General features: G+C 35.9%; 2 long non-coding RNA genes and 2 pseudogenes across 4 annotated transcripts; 2 read left to right on the plus strand and 2 right to left on the minus strand.

The window, feature by feature from the left end:
* The first annotated feature begins 541 nt into the window (after nt 1–541).
* LOC147505380 (NAC domain-containing protein 73-like) lies at nt 542–2,765 on the plus strand (annotated as a pseudogene). Its single transcript, XR_015193303.1, has 3 exons — nt 542–1,060; nt 1,168–1,357; nt 1,787–2,765. The product of XR_015193303.1 is annotated as an NAC domain-containing protein 73-like (transcript).
* A 1,637-nt stretch (nt 2,766–4,402) lies between these two features.
* LOC147505381 (uncharacterized) lies at nt 4,403–13,067 on the minus strand (annotated as a pseudogene). The gene is made up of 8 exons (XR_015193302.1): nt 12,888–13,067; nt 10,820–10,909; nt 10,620–10,754; nt 9,142–9,265; nt 6,783–6,868; nt 6,090–6,702; nt 5,939–6,015; nt 4,403–5,861 (listed from the first exon to the last, which is right to left on the minus strand). The product of XR_015193302.1 is annotated as an uncharacterized LOC147505381 (transcript).
* A 1,493-nt stretch (nt 13,068–14,560) lies between these two features.
* On the plus strand, nt 14,561–19,533 carry LOC147505382 (uncharacterized). The gene is made up of 2 exons (XR_015193304.1): nt 14,561–16,220; nt 16,500–19,533. It is a non-coding gene; the product is annotated as an uncharacterized LOC147505382 (long non-coding RNA).
* A 2,378-nt stretch (nt 19,534–21,911) lies between these two features.
* LOC147505383 (uncharacterized) lies at nt 21,912–22,480 on the minus strand. The gene is made up of 3 exons (XR_015220591.1): nt 22,286–22,480; nt 22,080–22,198; nt 21,912–21,989 (listed from the first exon to the last, which is right to left on the minus strand). It is a non-coding gene; the product is annotated as an uncharacterized LOC147505383 (long non-coding RNA).
* Nucleotides 22,481–25,939: the final 3,459 nt, after the last annotated feature.

Raw genomic sequence — 25,939 nt, forward strand, 5'->3', positions numbered from 1 at the left:
GATCTATTAGTTAATTATCTGCGATTTACATCTTATATGGTTTACACTCCTATTGGAAATGTTCTTACATATAAACTAACCTTACATAATAAAGTAAACTGTACATACACATTATTAATCATATACTATTGTAATTAACACTAATCTGATGGCAGATTGCGAAAGTAATTGGCTAAAACTTGATTATAGATCTAGCCGAACATTCATTGATAGTGCAATTCAATCAAAATTGGTCATGCTATATATGTGCAGAAGAAGTACAAGGCTTCAAGAGGCAAATATGCAAAGTCAATCTAGCTAGGTTGAAGTCAAAGGTTTGAGGAAATAAATTAAATTTCTTAGTATGTAGGGCGCCAAAATAAAGATGTATATGTCCCCATCAATTAATAAAGTAGGAAGTTGAAATGTTTTGGTCTAATATTCCACCTGGCTTTGTACAATGAAAAATGGATGTCAAACTCATTTTTTGAATACAATGCCATTTGTGTATATAGCTACGAAAATAACAAAATACAAATTAAAATAGACATATATGAATATAGCTAAACTTAAGATGCAAGCAACCATTTACATTTTTAGGAAATTTAGATTATTTGTAGTTGTACTGTAATTAATAGCTAGGTAGAATCTCTTTCTCTCTCTCTAGAACTAAGAGGTGGGGGGATTCAACTCAATCATAGAAAAGAGAAAAAAAGTGAAAGAGAACTAAATTCCTTCCCTTACCTCAAGAACAACAGGACTGAGGTTCACATACTTTATATTTATACAAGTTTCTTTTCTTTTACCCCTTCTTTTTCTTTTGTATCTTTATGTACCTGTTACTTCTCCCAAAGATTTGCTAAGTTTGGAGAAGTTGAGGGAACAAGAGAAAAAGGGTCACTGTGGGATGGGCATAAGAGCAATATAAGGAAAGATGGCATGGTGCAATGACGAGTGCAACGAAGACAGTGGTATTGAAAGGAGATCGCCGTCCTCTGGACCTGTTACTGAAGAAAAATCTATTGTAAATCACAGCAAAGCATGCCCTTCATGTGGTCATCTGATCCAGTGTGAAGAAAAGGTCGTAATCATGTTAATCATCTTCTTGTTGGTGCTACAATAATAGTACTATTTACTTGACCTTAATTATATCGTGTTGTTAATAAATTTTCAATGAATTGAATTCAGACTGGAATCCACAATTTACCAGGACTACCAGCGGGAGTTAAGTTTGATCCAACTGACCAAGAGATTCTTGAGCACTTAGAGGGAAAGGTTCGGTCTGATATTCTCAAGCTTCATCCTCTCATTGATGAATTTATTCCTACCATTGAAGGAGACGACGGAATTTGTTATACACATCCTGAGAAGCTACCAGGTGATGATCTTTGAAGATCCATACTTTTTTTTCCCTTTGTTTTAATCACCATGTATGTAAATGTTAAATACTAGTAATGAAGTTATGAGGAACGGAATTGTATATTGAAGGACTGTGTTTATAAAACTGAAGCCATAATCTGTTCATTTTAGCCAATTACCAAACCAAATCTTGAAACAGATAAGGTAAAGTAGATAGATTCTTCCATTACAAAGCGTTACACTGGTTAGTTTGTTTCAAGGTTATTACGGGCGGCTTCTTTCTACAATAGTTTGGCATATGTTATATTTATACTAATTTAATTTTCTTTTTTCTTTCGAGAGGGGGGTGGCCGGGTGGGAGTATGAACATTTACTTTGCATGGAATATATATATTATTAAACCGTCATGTATGGAGAGACCATTTTATGCGTTGATTTGAATATGTAGGGGCAAATAAAGAAGGGCTGATCCGCCACTTCTTTCATCGACCTTCGAAGGCATACACAACAGGGACTAGAAAGCGCAGGAAGGTTCAAACAGATGATGATGGAAGGAAGCGAGACCCGGTGGCATAAAACAGGAAAGACTAGACCTGTTTTTGTTGGTGGGAAAACAAAAGGTTACAAGAAGATACTTGTTCTCTATACAAACTATGGCAAGCAAAGGAAGCCCGAGAAAACAAACTGGGTGATGCATCAGTACCATCTAGGTAACAATGAAGAAAGAGAGAGATGGAGAATTAGTTGTTTCAAAGGTGTTCTACCAGACACAGCCTAGACAATGTACCTCGAGTGCGAAAGATTTACTTCCTAACAGTTCAAAACGTCGAAGCGGACAAGTTGTTCCAACTCTTAACGACACTGGCCTTGTGGATTACTATAGTACTTCAGTTGTCGCCTATGATCAAAGTGGTCATAATAGAGCAAACCAACAAAATCACATTCCAAATTTCATAGTCCATGCTGATGGATCTTCATTTCTGCGTTAACATATATCGTTCTCTTCAAATGAGGCAGTAGATCAAAACCAAGACTCTGGCCTGCAATCAAAATACAAATTTTGATTGTTCGAAAATAAAATAAGTTAATCAACTTGGTAAGTTTATGAGGTAGAAATAAATGAGACGGGATCCGAATAAAACCGAAAAAGTTACTGTAATGATCGAAGAGGGATTAATTCTTTTGGAGATTTACGTAGGAAGTTGAACATAATAACAGTATTTTCGTAATTTTTGTAGGTCTCTTGCAGGCTTTGTACAAGGGCCCTGAGGGGGTCATTGCTCCCTTTTGGAAAGAGACTTATGCTGACTGGAAGTGTACAAAGATGACTCGTACTATATAACTTCTTGTAACTTCTTATGTTTTAATTTCTTACAAGTTATTGGATACATCATTGATGATTTGTCTATGGAATAAATTAATTGCAACCTCTCTCTCAAACACATGCACACACAAAAGTTCACAGATTTCAGTCTCCTCATTGACTGATGGTTAGCTTCCACTTTCATCAACAATTAAACCTCAAAACAAATGGTTGTGGTACTTCTTTATCACCAGGGACGGAACCAGGATTCACTCGTGTAGGGGTGCAAGTGTATAATATATAATTTTTAAGGGCATTTCCAATGGGGGGTGTAAAATTACACCTCCACATAGGCTTCATCTAGGTGTCATTATAATTTTACAACTCCAATTGTAAATTATTATATAGTCCATAAATATCCACTCTCTATTGTTCCTAATGGAGAAGCGTAAAAAAGTTCAATTTTAAACTCGGATGACACATGAAGTGACATTTAAAGAGGGACGTTATTTCAAGTGTCGTCCGAATTTAAAATTTTCAAATTATGACTTTAGAAATAGATAGGGACGACCGTCCGAACATTTCTTTTGTTCAGACGTGTGTTCAAGTGTCGCCTGGGCTATTTATCAACTGATAGCGAGATGGGGAATTCCCCACCCCCTCTATCAACTAATAGTCTATTACCTACGGTTTAGCATTCGATTGGATAGAGTTTTTGACACTTTGAGGAGGTTTTCACTCTCTATCGTAATTTACTCTATATATAGAGAGTATTATTGAGATACAATCATACAGAGTACATTCCAAACCACTTCAAATGGAGTGGTATGACTTACTTTTCTATTCCGCGCCAGTTTAAGTGGAGTGGTAAGACTTACTTTATTATTCTGAGCCAGATGAAGTGAAGTGGTTTGTCGAGGTTTTCATTCTATACCCGTAAAATCATTTAACCCATTTTTCCTTATCTATATCTGTAAAAACACGGTTAAATTGAGGAATAAGGATGAAGAGTCCAAAACATTTAACCCATTTTCCTTACCTATATCTGTAAAACACGGTTAAATTGAGGAATAAGGATGAAGAGTCCAAAACCATTAGACTCAGCCTTATAGACCTAGACACATTCACAGAGGCAATGGCCAATCGATACATTTGAAGTAGACCTTGGAGACCTCGACTCATTCATAGAAATGAACTGTAAGAATTAAAGAGTCGAAAAAAAGAACAGTGAGTTAAATTGTAAGTAGGCATGCACATGTCAAATTTTGTGCCATTCACATAATCACATGTCAAATCTTGTGTTCACTTTATCATGTTGAAATAGTACCACCCTAAATAAGTAAATAGTAAAATCCTTATTAACTCAGAACCATCCGTAAATACCGTTGCCAATACCATTGCTACCCCGAGGATATCTCTATAGGGATGAGTGTGCCGATACCGTTGGATCGAAATCTAACGGTCCGAAAATCAAAAACAAAAAGGAAGAGAGAGAATGTGAATTTGTTTTTGATTTTCGGAAGATGTCGTCCCCCATGAGGATATCCCCGGGGTAGACGAACTCAAATAGTAGCACCATAAAATCATAAATCAACAACTCATCACCCAGATTTACCATATGTGGAGATTTGTTACCAATAATAAAAACTAAAATTTCTTACTTTAAATCTATTATCGTCAAATTAATACAGAAACAAATTTATCAGTTTCAGTTTTAGACTAGATAAACTTAACAGAACTTTGAGAAACTGCAAACAGTAGCAAAGCAGTTTAAGTAACCTGGAAACATTTACAAGAATCTGTAAAGAGTTAAAATATCCCTTACATTCTTCACACGATTTTGTTAAAGGTCGCTCTAAGAACTGTGCTTGATGGTCACGGCTTGCAGCACAATCACAGAACGAGCAACCAATCTCAACAATCACCTCGCTGCATAAACTAACCAACCACAAGTAGCAAGTACAAAAAGAAAATCTTCAAGACTCTAAGAACATCTCACTGTCACTTCTCCTAACAAACCGATATTACAACCATATGAGTAAATAGGCAAGGTACTATCAGATAGTCCAACCTTCCGAACACTTTCAACAATTTTGGCAACCAAAGTTGATCTATCACTACCAATTAGAATACAGAATACATATTCCCACTGCACACTAAAATATTAGATACTTCACTACCTCTTGAGAACATGTTTCTCATACAAAGATAGAATATCCCTTTTTTTGCAAGGATTCTTCAACTGAAGCAGCTCTGCACCAAAACCATGATCTGTAAGTTCCTGCTTCAGTTTCAACACTGTAAGCTTTGTATAATCCTCTGAACCAGTATACTGGCTGTGGTTGTTATCATCGTCACCCTAAAAACTGAACCTCCATCGTCAGCCTGTGTAACCTTGAGAGGACTGTTTGTGCTCTTGGATCTCTTCCTCCCTCCACTTCTATCATCAACCTCCATATCATGGGGCGGAGTCCATTCCCATATCATAGTTTTCTGACCTTAAGCGTTTTCCATGAGAAGCAGTCTTGAGTTTGCTATCAATGCAGTTTCATTCAGGCGAACAGAAGTCAACTCTTGCTGGAGTAAATCAAGTTTACTCTGTGTGGACTGGAGCTGCATAGATAGTGCTTCTGCTCTGTTATTTGCCTCTGCTCGTGCTGCTCGTTCATTCTCCAGAAGACTTTCAAGGACTTGGACAGTACTTGACCTCTGTTCATTATTTGATTTCAATAATGATTTCGATCTCTTTCTCCCTCTCGTCAACCGGGCCTCCAATAATGCAACCTTAGAAACGGCATCCATTTCAGAGACCGTAATCCATCTACTTCATTAATCAGGTCAGCTTTCTGTCTCTCCAGATTTTCAATCTGCCTTTCAGCTCTTTTCGATCTGGTTTAACCTTTCCATCGCAACCCGTTGAACTTCACTCTTTTCCCTCTGAGCAGTCCCAGCTTCTGCACGAGCTTTATCGGCCAAATCAGTTGCTCTCTTTGCCTCCATTTGGCAATTTTACATCTCTCCTGGACTTCTTCAAACCTTTTAAACTCCGAAAGGTACTTCTCCTCCAGATAGGTCTTTTCTTGTTCCACTATCCTGGCTCTTCTCTCATATGATTGAGCTGTCTCCTTAACAGATTCTAGCTTCTCGTCCAAGTCCTTGATTTTTTAAGTTGAAGGGCAGAAGTTTCCACACCATAATTCCTCAATTTTGACTCAGCAGCCTGCAAAAAGATAACAAAAAAATCATACTTAATGACGGAGGAGAGAGATGACATACTTAATGATAAAAGAGGCTCACCTTCAACTCTAAACTCAAAGTTGTCAGACGCTGGTCAGCATATTCAATCTTTGATACTTTTCCTTGATTACTTCTTCCTGCAATTGGTTTGTGGAGGGAGAATAAGCCTATAGTTAAAAGCCACAGAGAGAGAGAGAGAGAGAAAGATCACCTTCTCAGCCAAACTGGCAGAGAATTCTTCCCTCAAAGCATCCTCCCTTATTTGAGTTTGCTTATTTGAGCGCTCCTGCACCGTAGCAGCCTTTTCCAAAGCTGCCTTGGCCTCTCGAGCAGCAAGATCAAACTTCCGTCTCCACTCAGCTGCTTCCTCCTGAGCCGATTGAGCCTGTTCTCGAGCAGCACCTAGCATAGCTTCAGTGGCACTTGCTCTAGACTTCAGAGTTGCTATTTCTCCATGAGCCTGGCCTTCTTCTGCTTTCTGCTTCGACAAGATCTGGTCACATTTTCTTTTCCAGTCCAAAGACTCCTGCCGTGCAGAGTCTCGATCTTTCATTAAGTTAGTGCACCTTTCCTCCAAAGAGCTGCATTTACTCTGTAGATTAGTTATCCGGCCCATATAGTCCTCTGCAAGAGCCTTCTTGTCATTGATAGCATTCTCATAACGCCTCAAGTATTCTGTTTTATTCATTTCACTTGCTTCCAGTTGCTTGTTAAGCAATCCCATTCGATCCTCAATTGACCGGCATTTCAACATGAGTGCACTTTTCTCTGATCCAATTTGATCTACTTGTTTCTTAGCAAGATCAAGTATCGGACCTTCCAAACTGGGAAAATTGATCACATTAATAGATAGATAGAGATAGAGAGAGAGAGAGAGAGAGAGAGAGAGAGAGAGAGAGCATACCTTTGTTGTAAGAAGGTGGTTAGCTTTTGCCATTTCCCAGGACCATGGGATGATGCTTCATACTCAGATAGCAAACCATCGAGAACCTAACAGAAACAGTTTTTAGCATGATATATTAGTGTGTCACAGGAAAAGAACTACATAAACGGTATGGTGACAACAAACTACGCCCCAAACAAAACAAACAATAATTTAAAAAAAATCTGACATATCAAACTGGTATATCCTAAACAAGGAATTCGGACACTCCATATAGGCTATCTCATGTAAACTGGATCATTGATCTTTTTCAAAAGAGCATAACAAAATTAGATAGAAAAATGAGGTACTGGAGTGCACATCAAACTATGTATTGAAAGTATACCCATGACGGGCTAAGAGAAAAAATTCACTCCCGATTGGAACATCACAGGAGAGTTTTTTTGTTTGATACGTAAAAGATAATATATCAGTATACTCAGAAAAAGGATTACATTAACACTTGAATTATTAACAAGTAGCTAATTTTCAAGACCAAAACCCACCAAGTATCACCCCTAATACACCCACCCTGAACCCCATAACAGTTTTAAGGAAATAGCTCACACTTGCTCACCTCATACGTAAGGGATTTAATCAATCAAATATTATAGTTGTCTACAAGTAAAGCACCAAAGCATAAGTTCATGTGTGAATAATTCTACATATAAAGAAGGAAATGTATGACCATACAACCTATCTTCCCATATAATAACTTGTGTTTGTATTGCCAGCAATGATCCCTACTTCCAATATCAATCTTCTCGACAAATGATTGTTCTCCAAAACCATGTAAACCACTCACAATAAAGATTGATTGAATCTTTCACTTCTCCTACTTCCTAAAATTGCCTGTCATCGTTGTTTATCCACTAAGTACACCATCAGAAGGCGTTTGTGGGCAATGGTGTTTTCCATTCATCATTGTTATACACTTAGACATCGTTATTTATCTACCAGGCACACCGTCAGATCGTGTTTACCCAACAAACTTGTTATAAAACCTCTGAACGTACACGACATTGTATTTTGTTCTTTTGATGGGACACAAAAGATAAAATTCATACCTTGATAAAAATGTCCATCATTGTTTGTTATCCACCAAGCACACCATCAGATGGCGTTTGCTGGCAATGGTGTTTGCCATACATCATTGTTATAGACCCTCTCATTTATGATACCTATCAATCCTATCATCATTATTTATCTACCAAGCACAAAATCAGATGGTGTTTGCAAGAAAAGGGATTTGCCCAACAATATTGTTACACAACCTCTAAATGTTCACAACATCACATTAAGTTCTTTTGATGGCCACACAAGATAAAACTCATATCTTGATAAAAACCTCCAAAAGAAGGCGATTTGGAAACAAAAAAAGGTCTTTCAACATTCTCAACTGATGCAAAAGATAAAGCAACTACCATAGAAAATGGTATCAGAAAAAGACCAGAGTTTCATAGGACTAGAGAGCAAGGAAAATGATCCTTACACTTAAAATGTAAGTGTCGATGCTACGCTAAAGATGCAGAGTTGGATTTTACATGAAAGTGTTGATGCAAACTTTATATGATTGGTGCACTAACAGCCGGTAAAGGGTCCAATACAAGATTATGTGAATATGGAGATTACTTTCAGGTATTAAATGAAGGTTTCAATATAACACCAACAACTGGTCAGTGGACCTTGGACTCACAGAGCCTAAAAGTTAGAATAAGGTAAAAGAGTCAAGGAAAGCTATGACAAGGGAGAAAACTAAGAACTACCAATGCACCTAGGCGGTATCAGACTGGGTTAAAGAAACGAATTTCCAATCTTGAGCTATTGTTGCAAAAGTTTGGCTCCCATGTCCTACTTACGCTAGATACTATATCCTTTTTTAACTTTTTCAGTTAAGATACAAATATCAGTGTGTGAATGATAATATTCATTTTGCATATGTTGCTCTGAACATAATACAATGCTTCCTCCAAAATCGTACTAATAAACATGAGTCACTCAACCAAAATGATGATCTCAAACCTTTCCAAGGCAACTTTCTCTAAAGGAAATAAAACCAATTACAGTTCAGAAAAGAAAATGAGTCACTCAACCAGATAACTTGGTAAACCTAATTAAACCATGCTCACGCTGGGCCTGGCTGGCTGCTAAGAAACAAAGGAGCACCTTGCTGTATGTATCTGAAATCACAAGTGCATAATAGTATGTTACCACAGGCATGCATCTTTCCACATAGATCTTCCCTTGAGCAATCAGTTACTTAGCTGTCTAAGTACAGGATGTGAAATGAATAATAACTGAGCACAAACAGGGGAGGTGAAGAATTGGAACACTGGCTTACTTTAATAACATAATCAACTTTTTGCATCAGGTCCATGACACGCTGACCGTAACTTCTTTTCCATGGACTGTATAGTGTTTGAACATTTTCGCGTCGCCTCCATGAAAGCACTCTTTCTGTACTCCTGCATTGTTTGTTTAACCAAGTTAATACAGATGCAATGTGAACAGATTAAACAAATGACAACATGAGTACTTAATTCAATATCAGCATATGATACAGCAATTTTGTGGACGACATAAAAAATCTTCTGATTCACCATAACAACCACCATCTGATGCTTGTAGCAGTGTTATTAAAACCTTAGAATTCACAATTTGAATTTCACTAATCACCATGATTCCAATTGCTCAAGTATACAACTCTGATTGGGAACATCACAAATATTACAACAGGTCCACTAACTTAGATCAGGCCACAGTTTCTAGGAGAAAAATTTTAGGCACGAGCATTTTATGCGATTTAAACTGCGCTTTCCAACTATACACTCACCCTATCAACATTACATAGTAAAGACCATACATACGAGCATAAATAACAAGTCAAATCCACGGTCCAAACATTTTATTTAAAACATAGGGTCTGTAATTCGCTAAAAAGTCATTATTTTATTTGGACTTTAAGATTCATAATATGACAACGTAGCATGTAATACTTATATACGTTACATTCGGAGGAATCTTTATCAACAAATGACAAGTTGAAAAATGTGTACCGATGATACCAATAAAAGAAACATTGCAAATCGTTGGCCACTAAAATCAAAAAAACAAATTATAGAGTTGTAGTCATGTAATAGAAGCCACAACAAAGAAGTAGAGCATCGTTATACATACAACAGGAACAACGTGCAAAGCTATGAAGGATGGAAATTCAAAATCCATTGTTCCGAGTTAGCTAGTGGACATTGCATGACGTTTTATTACATGCTTAAAGGAGTTTTAGATGCAATTCTGACGGTTAATTCTGAAATGTAATTGGCCCATCAATGCAGCCAATAAGCGTAACCTATTTAAAAATAATATAAATCCAAAGGAGCTTGGGTGGGACCTTAGAAAATCTTATATAATCCTATCAAATCAAAGGTCTGTACTCAGCTGTTCATTACTGGTCCAAGTTCACATGACATCAGGTTGTTAAATTATCAACTTCCCTTCTAATTAAGGTATTCCCTTAAGTGCACAGTATCAGTCAAAATGCATTTGAAATCAATCTCTGAGGGGTTCTCATTATGAGCCTTTGGGTTTTTCTGTATTTGTCAAATAAATATCTGCATTTGGTGTTCACATGCTTAGTTGATTTTCAATTTTTAGTATCAGTTTTATGGCGGTTCAACAAATGATTTATCTAAATGAACTTCAAAGTACTTGACCGAAAGTTCATTACAAATTTTCGACTTATTTTTCGAAAACCTCATGAACTGCTCAAGGTTTAACATAATGATGCCAAAATCTACTGGAAAAGACGTTAAATATCACCTCAAAAGCCCTTCTTAAGAAAGTCTGAAGAAGCTTCTCGTACTTCTGTCTAACCGAACCAACTCCTACAGCAGAAGCATTAAATGCAGCAATTGATTTTTGAACTGCTTCCTCATGAGCTTCTCTTAAGGTAGCCTATAATATAAGTCATTAGATACCAGAAAGATTTTTTAAGGAAGCTCTAAACAATGCATACTTACTTCATCAGGAGGCTTCGAGCGATCAAAGGAGGCCATATAAACCTCAGAAGCTGTGTCATATGCCTTTCTACATTCTGCTTCTTCAACACTCTGCAAAGTAAATGTAACTCCAAAAGTGTACACAGAAGTTAAACATTCATTTCAACAAACATTCATTTCAACAAACTGCCAAAATAGAAGGGGCCATTATTAATTCCTTTTAGTATTGGAAGTAAAGAATAACAAAATCATCTTTCATTTCAACTATATAAAATGAAGTGCTCAAGTAGGAAATGTTTTCAATATTAATAAGTAGTAGCATCAAAAGGACCAAGTCATTAAGTTCAACTATCAGTCACCCGCAATTACCAGCTCTACTGATTAGAATTTTTGAGGTTTTAAAAAAATTTACCTAAACCTATTTCAGATTCCGTGGTTAGATCTCAGATAGCCCTGACTTGGACCAAGCTCTGTGCGAGGGCTTTGAGCGAATGGGCTTTGAAGAGCATCCCCAATTGAAAGGCTGAGGTTCCTCTTGACCTACAGATCTGTGAAAATAGAGTGTGGCATCCCAGCAAAGGAGGTATCTTTTTTGTCAAACCTTTGTACTTTTCTATTTTATCATGGTTGGCTACAGGGTTACAGCTAAAACTCCTGCCTCTATTCCTCAACTTCCTGGTCTAATCATCTAATGTTCCAGAACTCTTTTCAAGACTGTTTTTCTTTTTGTCTGCTGTGATGTGTACATTCTTTGAGTGCATTTATACCACCACTGATAACCTTTGGAAGCCCAAAACAATAGTACCTAACTTTTTTTCATCTGTAATAATGTGCTTTTGTGGTTTTCTGGCGCATTTGATCTGCTTTCCATCTAGATACTCAAATTACTTGGCTGTCTCAGCGTAAGTGACATCATTTTAAAGCCATCTCAGCCAGTGGCGGAGACAAAAAAATTCTCCAATTCACAAAAAAAATCCCCAAATCAAAATGAAGTAAAGTAAAATGCTAATTATTATGTCACTAAAAAAATTATTTTTTCTAATATTTTTTACATTACATGTGAAGCATTCCAAAAATTTCAAGCAGAAGAAACCTTTTTTAACAATACTATTTCTCTTTCTTGGTTTACCTCTAAAAATATGGCTTGGAGATTGAACTTTGATGGGATTCTACCAAGTGATTTAACATATGCAAAAATAGTCAACTTTGTATTATTAACTTTAACTATAAACTCCATTTACAGAAGTGATTAATTAGCACTTGGTGTTTGATAGTTTGAATGGTGGGACCTGGGGTGAATAAGTTGTGTGTGAATTACAGGAAGTGGTTTTTAAGCTTCACTGCTTGAGTGGTGGTCTAGGTAATGAGAGACTTAACTAGTTTTGTGGTTTGAGTGGTGGTGGTCAGTGAGGCTGTTTTGTGTGACTAATCCAAGTGAACTAGTTCCTTTTAGAAGTTCACCAAGGGCACGTGCCCCACCTGACTTCTATCTCCCCCACCCCCAGCTAACTGATGTCAGCTACACAAGAAAAAGTTTATCTGGTCAAAAAATGATTTTCGGTTTCAGTGGTCCAAAGTCTTCAAGGCTTTTGCTAGGTGCTTTTTGCTTCTTTTGTAGCTAGATGGGAAGATTGCTTAACTAAGGCCTTAACTATCAAATCCACCGATGCAAACCAATATCAGCACTGCTTATGCTTCTGCCACGCATGCAAACCTTCCTATGCTTCCCAAGTACCAACCTACCAAGATTATTAAAACCTAGCAAATGTGAGATCATAAATGGGTATTCACATATCTATCAACACTTGTGTTCTCTAGCTATACAAGAATGAACATAGTCATAACACTATTTAGCTTTTCCCTCCAATGAATTTGAAAAGCAAGTGAAGATTACCATTCCCACAGAAGACGCCAAATACATTACACTAATCCAAAAAGTGAATAAAAAGAACAAATTAGTTTCTTCATATGCTTTTAGTCATTGGCCACTGCATAGCATACCCATGTAAACACATAACATTAAGGCCAAAGACATCAATCTAGAGGAACATGTCAAGTGGTAACTAAGGAATAATCAACCATATCTCACCTGCCATGAGGAAGCTATAGTAGGCACTGCACCATTATTTAAAGCATCAAGAAAAGACTGCGTTAAACCAGCAAGAATAGGGCCAGTCATTACTGTAGCCCCTACTTGTTTGGGCCTAGTTCTCTCAAAGACAAATCTTGTTAATGCATCCAAGCCAGATCTGAACTCTGGGGTTAATTTGTCCAACTACAAACAATTTAGATAGGTTTATAAGGAGATGTAGATACAATCCAAATAAATTCATATAACTTAACAAAGTAGAAATAATTGGAGATTACAAACAAAAGATTACTCACAGATGTTTGATCGAAGTCGTTGTAGATCGTGTTCATTGTTCAAAGGTCTTACAAAGGGTGAAGCATTCAAGGTCCGAAAAAAGACCCGAATTGACTCCCCTAATCTACATGTCATTATATTCAATAAATTAACATCATCAACTGGACATACATAGCATTAAAATTGCTCCAAAAGGGAGAGGATCATATGTCCAACTAAAAAAATTACAACACGAGGCAGATGCTTAGTATCCGATAAAGCGACTAGAGAAGTCAGGTTTTCACTAGGGGAAAATTTCCCCAAAAATGAAAAAATTCCACTCCACCAAAATTCAAACAGTGTAGAAATTTCCACATGCAGATTTTATTTAATCCTACATAATACCTCATTTTTTTGAAGCTATATCTTTTCCACCACCTTGCATTGGCTTTAAAGCTAACTCTAGGTAATCACGTGGAGTTATCTTCCTATTATCCTCAGCTAATTCCAAATAAAAATCCTGTAAAACAAACAATAACTTGATGAATTCTCAAAAGTAAAAAATTTACAAATCGATAATGTGAACAAGTGAAAATATAACTCGCTAGGTTAATAAAGAGCAACTATATGACTAAGAAATAATTAAAGAAAGGCTAAAAGTGTGGTGCAAGATATAATCACCCTCAAAAGCCAAACAAAGATTGAGAGAATTGCCCAAGCTCGGATGCTGTGCTCCTTCCTCCAGAGGCTCTAACATTTAATATGTTTCAGTCATTTCAGTGACGAGGGATAGACGATCAATTGCAGATTCATCAATACCACCCATCTAAAACCCAAAGAAGAAAAAAGGGGAACCAAATGAGCAGCTTGTAGGATTTATTTTACATGATGGAATAAAGATTAGTAAGAATTAGTGATACGCCCAACCTGGTTGTAAACAAACATGCTAGATAAAAGGACAGCGAGGGAGAATATCTGCGTACTGTAAGTACCCCTGCGAGGAAGACAATGAATTAAGTAATCAGATACAGCCACATTAACAACTTTTTTACAAAGAGTGAATGAAACAACTAACCGTTTGATCATAGGCATCAATCCCTTCGCTATCCAAAAGTAAAAGACTATATTCGGTTCCATCAATAGTACTTCTTCTCAAAGGTGCACTCCACATCCATAGTCCTTTAGTACATGGACGGTGTGTCGATGCCACTTGAAATCCACTACTTCTCCCAAGTAGCTACAGCATTAATTTCCACCATTCATTAGTGCAAAATTTACAACCCTAACCCTAGAAAATAAAGAAACAACCGGTTTACCTGATTGAGAATGAAGCTTTTGCCTTGACGAGCACGGCCGCAAACAGAAACAACACCAATAGGACCTTTAACAAGTTGAAGAGTAGCAACAGCTTCTGGATCCATACGAAATTTACCTTTCTCATCACAATAAACTAATCTTAATGGTCTAGCCGGTCCAGTACCAGTTGTAGTACTAGTAAATAAATTCGATGATGGTGAACTGCTAGTACTAGGGTTTTGTGGTGACGACGTCTCCATTTCATTATTTTCTTTTGAACTGGGTGTACCACGATTGAATATTTTTTGCATCATCTTTTTTATTTATTTATTTATTATTATTATAGGGTTTTGTTTAGTGTGGGGGGAATAGAGAGAGGAGGAAGGAGGAGAGGAGAATTTTAAAAAGCAAAAGAGGGAATGAAATGCGTGTATTCACTTTTTTTGTGTTAAAAGAAGAGGTTTGATGCGCGTGCGGTGGTCTATTGGGCTCATTTTTAAGGTGGATAAAAGCCCAATACCCCAATGGGTATTTGGGCAAGGCGGGAAAATCACACTAGTCAGCTAAAGGAAGGGAATTAAAGACAAGGTTGAAGGTTGGGCCGTGCCGCTCTCCTCTTTCTCTTCAAAACAATGGATCCTAATTTTGAACCTTTCGTCGATGACTATTGGCAATATACAAACGATATTGGTGATGAAGAAGAACATAAGAATGTAGAGGGAGCAGTTGGCAAGGATGAAGAGGTTGAAGAAGCCAAGGATGCCGCATCGATTGATCGAGGTACATCCATACATAGTTGACTACCAAATGCACGATTTCGAGTGACAATTTCAAGCGGCTGACACAACGAATATGCAAGTAGTGTCTTCTAAACACAATACATAACACGTGTTGAGTGTAGTGGTTAATTCTAAGGTAAGTAATTAGTTTAGATTAAATATTTTGAATCCAATATACTATTATTAAATGTTATTAATAGTTAGCTTACATATTAGTTTAAATTTTTGGGATTCAATTAATTAATTTTCTTATATGCATTTATTTTTTTTATATAATACCATAGAATAGTGAAATATCGAGTTAGATCAACTTTACATAGTGTTATAGAGTGATGGAACTTTTGGATAGATGCTCAGACACAAGTAGATTTAGCTTTCACCGTTCCACTTGGTAGTGATCGAGAGTGCTCGTAAATATCCATGATATTTTTCAAAATGATTCACACCTAGCTCACTCACTAACAGGATATATCACATATAGCAATAACATCCCCAAACAGACAATCATATCTTACAACATCCTCAAACCACTCTAATATGCTTGAACCACTAGTTTATGTAAGTGATTTTTTGGGAGGGTGGAGTAAGCTAATAATGAAATGAGAATTTGCGAAATCAATACATAGTCCAAGTGCAGTAGAGGTGGTTCACTACACCAATTTGGCTAAAACGACACCTGCCTCGGGGCAAAAGGACGGTTAATGGCCCTTGTTTGTATAACGAGTGTTTATGGTCGTTGTTAATGGACTCAAAGGCTGTTGTTTTGCATTTGTTGTGAATGGACTCTCTTTTGGCTCATTCCCACCCTTATACCCAGTGAAAAGCAAAGTAATCTCGTCCGATTTCTAAAGAAAATCTATCAAAAGAAATTTTCAGTTCTCAACGCCGCCGCTGTCTCTCTACCACCTCAACCCCACACCAAAGCCACAAGTATCTCTCTCCACCTCAACCCCACACCAAAGGCCAGATCTATGACTTTGATCAGGCTCTCAACTTTTCTCAGGTACTCCCTCTATTTCTTCATCTCAATTTGTTTCTCTATTTATGGAAATCTAGGGTGTTGATCGCTTTTGGTGGTTGTGTTAAGTTGATTATTCGTGTTGTTGTGTAAATTATTCATTTTGTTTTATAAATTAATTCACTTTGAGTTTACAAATTTTAATTTTGCTGATTTTGTTTATTAAATTCATTCACACACTGTCAACAAATAGAGATATAATATGACAAATTGTTAACAAATAGAGATTTTCATAAGACAATCTCGTTTCTTCTTTGGTTTTAGGATTGAAGCTAAGGATTCAAAGGTCGAATTCAAGATGAGGATTCAGGAGACAAGTTCGAATATCCCCTTCTTCTTCTTCAAGGTTTCATTTTTTTTTGTGGATTTTCTCTAGTTAATTTAGTTTCAAAAGTCTTGTTTTGGAATTTCAAGTTGCTTGTTTGATTGTAATTAGGGGAAGAACTCAGTTCGCTCTTATTAATTATTGTTGTTATTTTAATTGTAATTTCATATTCATCTTCTCTATCTCTTTTAACTTTTCATTTTACAATCAAGAGTTAAAGAAGGTTATTTGGAGATTGAATTTTGTACTTCGGGTTTCTACTTCAAATTGGGGTGTTGTTGTTATTTGCAGCCGTGTATCGCTTGTTTTCACTTTGATTTCTTAGGCATCTGAATTTGGTGAGTAAACCATGTGTTTATTGATTGATTGGTAGCATTATATAGGTCTGCAATTGTTTTGAATGATGTGAATTCATTGGATTCTTGTTATAGGGTTTTCATTTTCAGAATTCAAAACTGTTCTTGGTAATTTAAGCATAGAAAACTCGTTTTCAATCTTTTGTATATAAATCTAATTCCTGTTTAATGTAGACACACATATCTACAACTTTCGTGTTTTGTAAAATCTCATATCTAGTCGTTTTGTATGCTAAAATTGAAGTTGAAGTTTGATGTAAAAACTGGGACTGAAACTGAGCAATATGTGGTAATAAAATAAAAAATTTACTATTTTGTGTCGATTCCAAAACCAGTAGAATCTAGACTTATAGAGGTACAATCTCATGTTTTTTACCTAAGTTCATACTCATGATTAAGATTATGAAAACTGACTTCAATATATGACGACTGTTGGCACATATACTATGGACAGGTTGTATTGTAGGAAGTGTATAGGACACTATACTTTGTAGATTTGTGCAAGGCCAAAACCTAATGAAAGCTTAAAGAGTCTTCTATCTAGTGCAGCAAGCCTCACTCAATTTGGATGAGTGTGGAAAGAGATATGACCTTGACAATTACTGTAATGACCCAGATTTTTAACGAAGGGTAATCTGGTCATTTTATGTGTTGAGTTAGTGATTAAGTAGAAACTTAAGTGTTGACGAGTGTTGGTATGGGTATTTGACGCGGTAATTTCCAAAGATAATACAAATTTATTGTTTGTGACCATTAAAATGGAACCGGTCAATTACTAGGTCATTAAAGGGTTAAGTTTATCATTGGCGGGGGTTTTAATGTTTAGTATTGGTGGACTTTGATGATTATGAGCTTTTCATTGATGGTTATTTTTATATTGGGCCTATTTATTGTATTGGGCTTGTTATTTATTGGGCCTTCTATATTAATATTGAGCATGTTCTATTATTGGGTTTGTTTTATTATATAGGCCTTGTTTGGTTACTTAGGCTTATGCTATTATTATATGGGCTTGTTCATATATATTGGGTTTGCTCCTACGGTCCTAAAAAAAAAAGAGAGAGGACAAGGATCTAATTTTTAGTAATTGGTGAGGAGATGACACCTATTGGCTGTGGGGAGAGAGAGAGTAGCACACACAGTAGTCCACGCACTAGTAGGGGAAAACCTTGCGAACTAAGGGGAAAAAGAGTTGGTGCTCGTGGAATTGGAAAGGAGGAACGACTTTGATTATGTGGTTTGAGCACTCCACGGTCTCTGGATCGGATCGAGCTATTGGAAGATAGGCGGTCAAGAATTTCGGGTACCTAATTTTCATGTTTATCTTGAATGGATTGTGAACCCTAAAATCATTAGTTAGCAAGTAATTTAATTTGTGCATACTTTTAGACTTGTCATAGACATGCATCATATGTATGTATTGAACAAATATACTTTATGTTGGACACTACCCATATCTTCTAATTTCGTATGTGTCTTCTTAGTGTACAATATGTGTAATTCACCTTAAGTTCATTATTAATTATTAGCTTATATATATATAGTTATTAAGATCAAACAAACTGTCAGGCCGTGCCAGGTCGTGTCAGGCCGCATCAAGCCATATCAACGGGCCGCACTAGGCCATCACCAGGCCGTGTTCGGCCATTTTAGGCAGTAGCCAAGTCACTTATATGCCATATCGCTAGGGCTAACGCCAGGCCATGCGTAATTTATTGTTTGATTTTCTCGCGTAACTATATTTTAGTTAGAATAGTATGAATTAATATTCTTTTATTGGTATGGAGTTTTTTGGTTCATTTGCTTGAAAATTTGGGAAAAACCTCGAATAAGTAGAAGTGAAGTGACATACTAGGTAGAATACCGATTCAAGTTGAGAATTGGTTAATTAGTGGACGTTACCTAATTAGAACATGAGTGAGGAATCCATATCGCCTTTCTTATCGGAATGGCTTAATCCATTCCCATAGAACCTTACACCCCAATAGGAAAACTACGATTGGCTTAATCTCTAAATGGGTACGTAGGCAGCCACCCGGCTCAGCCACTTCCATAGGAAAACCCCAACCCCTGGTAACAAGGATCGGTTATTCTATATATGTTATTACTGTATAATTTGGTTTGAACATATGATTCTACGTGTTAAGCATGATCTTAATCTCGTAGTACATAATATCTAACTATAGTTATTAACGTTGATCGTTTAAGTGTTTTCTTAGATATTTGTTAATTAATTAAGCACGCGGGGGAATTTTATAAGAAAAACGGTAAGGCAAACATTTCGATATAATGGAAAGGTAAGCCGTTAAGTAAATCTTGTCAGCTACATATAAATTTAATTCACTTTGATTATTATATACTGGTTAACCATCTACCGTTGCGTGTTAGAAAATGTTAAATGACAGGGACAACCAGACTCCCAGAAGACAGGAAAAGGCGATGTGCTCACTAAGAAAATTTTACGTGAAGCGTACACTGATTGGCTAAGGCGGTTCTTTTAGCTCTTTCTTGTTCTAAATTTATTCCCTTTAAGTGATTTTGTAATAATTTAGTGTAATGTTAATTGTCTTTAGTTATGAATTCATTAATTAGAAGTTATGACGATAATTGGGTAAAAGATCGGTTTCGGGGCGCTGCAGCTATTTGATTTAACTGGCATTTGTCGAGATGGTTAGATAGCCGGTGTCACGAATCAATATATCTTTTAGTAGTCGGGTTTACGACTGAGGTTATAATATATTAAATGGAAGTATATTATCTGATTTTCAGGTTAGGACAGGTTGTAGATTTATGAAATATTGAAAATACAGAGAAAATTTTGTCGAAATTTCTTTGAACGCTATGTTCAAAGAGGGTTTTATATTTTAGTTTTAGTTGGACTCATGTGAGTCAAAACCACTCACGTCTTGGTTTATTAAATGGTTGAATATTTTGATCAAATTCTTTTATTTGAATATTCAATTGTCTGGAAAATTGGGGCGTTACAATTATGCGCATCAGAAATTGTCAGAAAACAGTTTTCTGTGCAGTGTTTGATCCCAGTTTTCATAAAGTTAGGAGGAGAGTTAGATTTTTTGTAAAACACGAAAGAGTAAGGTTTGTGGGTTAGCTTTTAAATGCACAAAGTCTCATCACTTTTGGATACGTGTGGAAAGAAGTTGTGCTATCTAGAAGATAGCGTCAAAATTTTTAGTTTGCTGAAAATTAGGATTTTTACCAAGTTCGCGCTATAATTACTCCTAGTTGGGATGAGATTAGGACTTCGGGTTGTACATGAAAAAGTAAGTGTACATATCATAGTTTTCAAATAATCAATTGGTGTACCATTTAGAAGAATGTATGAAAAACTTTAGCAATGACAAGTTAGTTAGAAAACCTACTGTTTGATTGATAGATTAACTGATTTAAAACATCTGAAGCTACTACTATCAAGTCATTTAAGACATCTAAAGTTGCTGCTATCAAGTCATGACAGTGCTTGCATCTATAGGATGACATACATACTCAGCAGTTATCTATCACTTGAAACTCTTGCGTGTAAAATGATGGAGGTACTCATCAAAGACTTGAATTTGTCATTGTTCAAATGTTCTGATATGAAAGTTTTCCTAAAATCTTGCCTTGTCTTACATATTTATCTTTCTAATTTTAGGATTACGAAGCTCGTGGAGTGTACAAATTCACTAGTTTCTTTATTATTTTAAGTTCTAAGATCATAGACAATAGTTTAGACTGGACAACCAAGTTTTTGGTGTTATTTCACGTAATTTGTTCTCGCTTTAACCTATATAATTTGGTATGCCTTTACCTTATGCATAATAGTCGTCTAAGAGGCATGTGTAGTGGTGGAATGAACTTATTGTGTCCAGTTTTTGTTGCCAAAACTTCAAGTTGCATCGGCACTTAGGCTGTGTTTGGTTCACAGATTTCTATTTCAAGAAGAAATTCAGTTCCTGGATTTCACTTTGTCTGAATATATTTTCAGTGAATCCCTTTTTGTATGTTTGGTTAAAAAAAAATGATTTCTTTGTCTCCTACGCTAGAGCCCTCAACCAAACTTTGCAAAGCACTATAGCAAAACCCTCAAAAAGTGGATCAGTATTGCGAACCACTGGATCAAACCTCGCATAACACTACATCACACCCCTGGAAACCCCAAAATTTCTCATTTTTCCTGTGTGTGTGTAAACTTTGACGTCCATAATGGCGGCAGATCGTGGTAACACATGTAAGGATCTAACAATTAGCAGCGAACATTACTGCTTTGTAGAGATGGGCGGAGGTTTAAATCGGAAGATATTATGCCTTAACACTTCTTAATCAAGAGAGAAGGGAAACAAAGAAAACAACTTCCATTTTATTTTTAAGTAAGTTGGTTTCTTCCATTTCTACATGCCCGGAGAATCTATTTTCCACTTTTCTATTTTCCTAGAGTTGCCAAACACATTTGAGTATTCAAATTTCTGGAAACCATTTTCTTTACCCCACTTCTCCGTGAACCAGACGGAGCCTTAATGTTATACCATTTGGTCCTAACCAATAATACCACTGTTTGAGGACGGTGATCAATATGAAAATATTCTCTTCTTTATCTATTCGATCATTTTATAGATTTCCAGAAAATTTTCATTTGTGATAGTTGTACTGATTTATACATAGGTCTTTGACGTGGATGTTTTTCTGAAAAAACGACACTTTCCTGGTGTCAGATGGTGACCCATTTTTTTTGTAGTCGTTTTTTTCCTAGGACACTTCACATGTGTCGTTTATAATATTTTCAATTTTTTTTAAAAAAAGCTAAATTAGGGCCGATAAAAGTTCCCTATCCCCAAATCTACTGAATCATAGCCTAACAAAGCCTACTATATACAGAGAAAGCCCATTAGAGGCCCATATTCAATTGGATCAATTTCTATCCTAACACAAAATCTGTGGAAGCCCAAACTATAACAAAGCCTACTACATACACACAACCATTCTGCCAATTCATCAACTAGAATGTCCTCATCCCAGATAAAAACATAATTGTATTCCGCCACCATATCTGGATGTAAGAAAAGCTTAGCAAACCACCTGTTGATCATAAACGTCAAATTAAGCCAAAATCCAAGAATGCACATTCAAAAGAATAGAGCTTCACTCAATCACGTTGGTAAAAATTACCATTTTGTTTGATTAATAGCAGATATGTGTATCGCTCGATGGTTCCATTCCAAGTCATTCCACTCGTCCACAACACCATCATAATGGAAAACCATAATAACAAAATCGCTTGAAGGAAACTGCAAAATAAAGTGCGAGAGATTCATAAACCACAAAAAGAATAGATACAAACTGAAACGAGAGGGAGTAACATGTTGGTCTGTTACCTTTTTTACCATTTTGTTCACATTCTTTTTTTGCTTTATTCCAACCGCAATGGCGAATAAATTCATGAAACGCTTAGCATTTTTCTGGTTCAAACAAACAACAACAAAATTGATCTTAATTCAGAATAGTCAATAGAGTTGCCAAGAAATTGAATCGCAATAACAGTGATTTTCACTGTTTTATTAATCAGATGGAAAGTTAACTACAGTCTACACAGGCAACATTTACAATATTGCTAATACTTCTACTCCAATCGCAGCATGCCATCAACGAAAGAATAAAACTAATCTATTAAATGCCTACCAACAAAGATATTATAAACCGCCAAGGAAGAAAACTTTCACTTAACTTACAGGCAGTTGCAACTTAATAAGAACCATAAGCATTATTACAAGCTTCTTTTTCTTTTCTTTTTTTTCCTAAATAAAAAACCTTGTATTCTTCTGCAAAGTCAGGTACTCCCCATCTTGTTAATTTCTGCAGATTCAATCCAAACTCAGTAAATTTTAGTCACAAAAGTAGTTAATCAAAGGCAATTTTAGTGGAAGGGCTTGTAAATCTAAGGTTGTGAAACCACTGACGTATCTTGCTTTCATTTAGTGACCTATCAAATAGATATTTTACAAAACTGCAACCGAAGAAACCTTCTTATTAAGATGAAGCAAAAACAGACAAGGGGCTTAATGTCAAACCATATGTGGAATATCCTCTTATGCAATTACGTACCAGAATAACATAGTACTTTTTCAGGGAAAAGGAATTCAACAATGGGTATGAACAATAAGTATAGTTAAGTAGAAGTTTCATACTTGTTAGTAATCTGTCGCAACAAAAGCACTCCCGATAAAGAAAACTAGAACAAGCAAAGATGTTGTTGGAAGGAGACTGCACAGGCATGATCTCCTAGTCTTTGGATCGGACACAGAGAGAAAACTGAAAACAAAAGGCAGCAAAGAACATGAGACATCTTTTCAAAAGGTAGAAAAAGTAGAGAGTTAATCCAAAATGCGAGCAAAACTAAGTAAAACAAGAAGTAACATATAATTTTTCTTGAGTTTCTAACATACTAATAGCAATAGAAAGTCAAGGTAACTCAAACTAATGTCAATATCCCAAGATGAAGTATGTTTTTTTCTTTAGTGATTTGACCAAGTTTGGGGATCATGGTAGAATAATCGAAATCTATATTTTGGTATTGATATCAGGAACTAAATTTCAGGCATAATGCTCTAACTGATGGACAAACAGGATCAGAATCATGAGAAATCTCTTTCGTACATCATTTTCCTGTGTATCTAATAGACATGCAATTTTTAAATGATATATCTAACCGATAACTAAATGTATACATGATTTCAACACCATGCCACCAATGTTTATAGCATTTAGAAAAAGAAGTAAATTTAGATAAATGAACTAACATAAAGGGATAAATAGTATCAAGAACAATATCGGTGGAGCGTGTAAACACCAAACAAGAAATGGTGGGCATCAAATCCATACACGATGGAATGTTGTATGAAGCTAAGTAGGAACTTGACCTCGAGAACCAAACTTATGTGCATTCGAGCATCCGGTCGGTGGGACAAGGACGGCGTGTGACTTGGCGATAAGCATTCTGTTCATAACTATGTCGATACCCGTCGGCACTTGACATGTGTCGTTTGGTTTAAATACAAAGTGTCCATAGAATACCCGCCTTCATACGAAAAGAAATGATTTGTATCACAAGTCCCATCAGGTCATCTACTATCTTTAACTGCCTTTCTAAAGCTACCAAATATAGGGGGAGTGATCCTCATCAACTCCCACATTACTGAGGCAATTTATCAAAAAATACTCCAACTTTACAAAGAAATACAAATGTCTTCTGTTGATGTATCGAGCATAGTACAAAATATCGCGATATATATCGAGAAATTGAAAGTGGATATATAAATATCACAATATAGGATTGGATATATTCCAGTAATCCAATGCAAATATCCCCGATACTTATCGATATATCGAGATATTTCGACGATATAGTGGATATCACAATATATCACCAAACTTGATCATCGGGTTAATGATAAAATTGAAGGCTTTTGCCAGTCGAGCTAAGATTGTTCAAATTGATATTGAACCAGTTGAAATTGGAAAAAGAACAAAACCTCATGTCTCGATGGAATATGATGAAGGTCACTTTAGAAGGAATTAAGGAATTAATAGATTGCTAGAGCAGGGAAGAAACTTGAAGCTTGACTTTTCTTGGCAACCCATTAAAGGAATTTGAAATTTATCCAAATTGATTGAAGATTGCTGAAGGTTTTGTATACCTGTTGCACATGTCACAAGAAAGTGCGAGTTGGGCAATTCAAAAGATGGATGTCATATCCATTGTGACTCATCAAGAGCATGTAAAGATGTGATCACTGAGGGTGACGGGACTCGGGAGATCAACATATTAATTGTATTTGAATGAACTGAAAATTTGTGGTGAATTAGCAGATGTATCATAGGCTTTTGAGAATCATTAGGGAAAAATGGTATCGGTATTCGTAATCGGTATCCGGGTTTGTTGTGTTAGTCTTTTTTCCAGTTTCATTAAAAGAGGTGGTTAACTTATGTCAATTTGCCACTGTTGTCTTATTGACTGTTACGCTTTTAGCTTCTTACAATCTTACTAATACTTAAATAATTGCAATAATTCACAAAACACAAAAGAACTTCCAATTATGTGTTTACATAATTATAATTACATTAACCAGGCAACGTTGGAAATTATTTATTAACTAGCAATTTCCTTGGGTTCAGTGAGTTTTTCTTTTACATGCGCAAAACCATATTTTAAAAATTATCCTTGATATTTGTCGATATTTATCGATATATCCAGGATATTTACAGATGCCCCAATGTAAAATATCCCCACATAGAGGGATATATCCACGATACATATCCATAAATCAGAAGTCGATATATTACCCTATCCTGATATTTTGTACTATGGTATCGAGTATGATAAAGATAATTATCACGGTTAAAATCAACAGATTACAAGTTACCAAACACAAAACTTTCATTTTAATTTTTTATCATATTACCCAAAGCTCCTCTGTTAGGACACCAAACAAAAAGATTTCCCACCGCTAAACATCGTCATTAGCATTACGACATTACACAACGTGATTGCCTAACAAATAATTGTCAGCAATATCAACACACACAATGTTGAATTTGGTCATTTTTAATTTCTAAACTTTTAATTATGCATCTAGGTTTCATTACCAAACGCAAAACCAGCTGACAAATCAATGAATCACTAATTTCGAATATGATTACAATACTAATATGTTTAACTAATTTCAAATTTGATTACATGTTTGAAGATTATATGAATTAATCATTGACGGATTAAAAATCGTCAAAATCTAACCTAATCGCTTAACCATAATAACTGAAATCAAATAATTGAAATTACCTGAAGAGATTGTAGATTTGATGTGATTGAGATTGTAGATTTGATGAAGAGAACAATTTGAGGATCGATCAAATATTATGAAGAGAAATTGAGGATTTTGAGAGTGATTTGGGAGCTTGAGATTTTTCTTATTTTTGTGAGAGAGAAGAAACAATTTTTTTTGGGATGATTTTTTTTTTTTTTTTTTTCTATG

This window comes from Coptis chinensis, chromosome 4, assembly GCF_015680905.1.
Source record: "Coptis chinensis isolate HL-2020 chromosome 4, ASM1568090v1, whole genome shotgun sequence".
Classification (NCBI taxonomy): Eukaryota; Viridiplantae; Streptophyta; class Magnoliopsida; order Ranunculales; family Ranunculaceae; genus Coptis; species Coptis chinensis.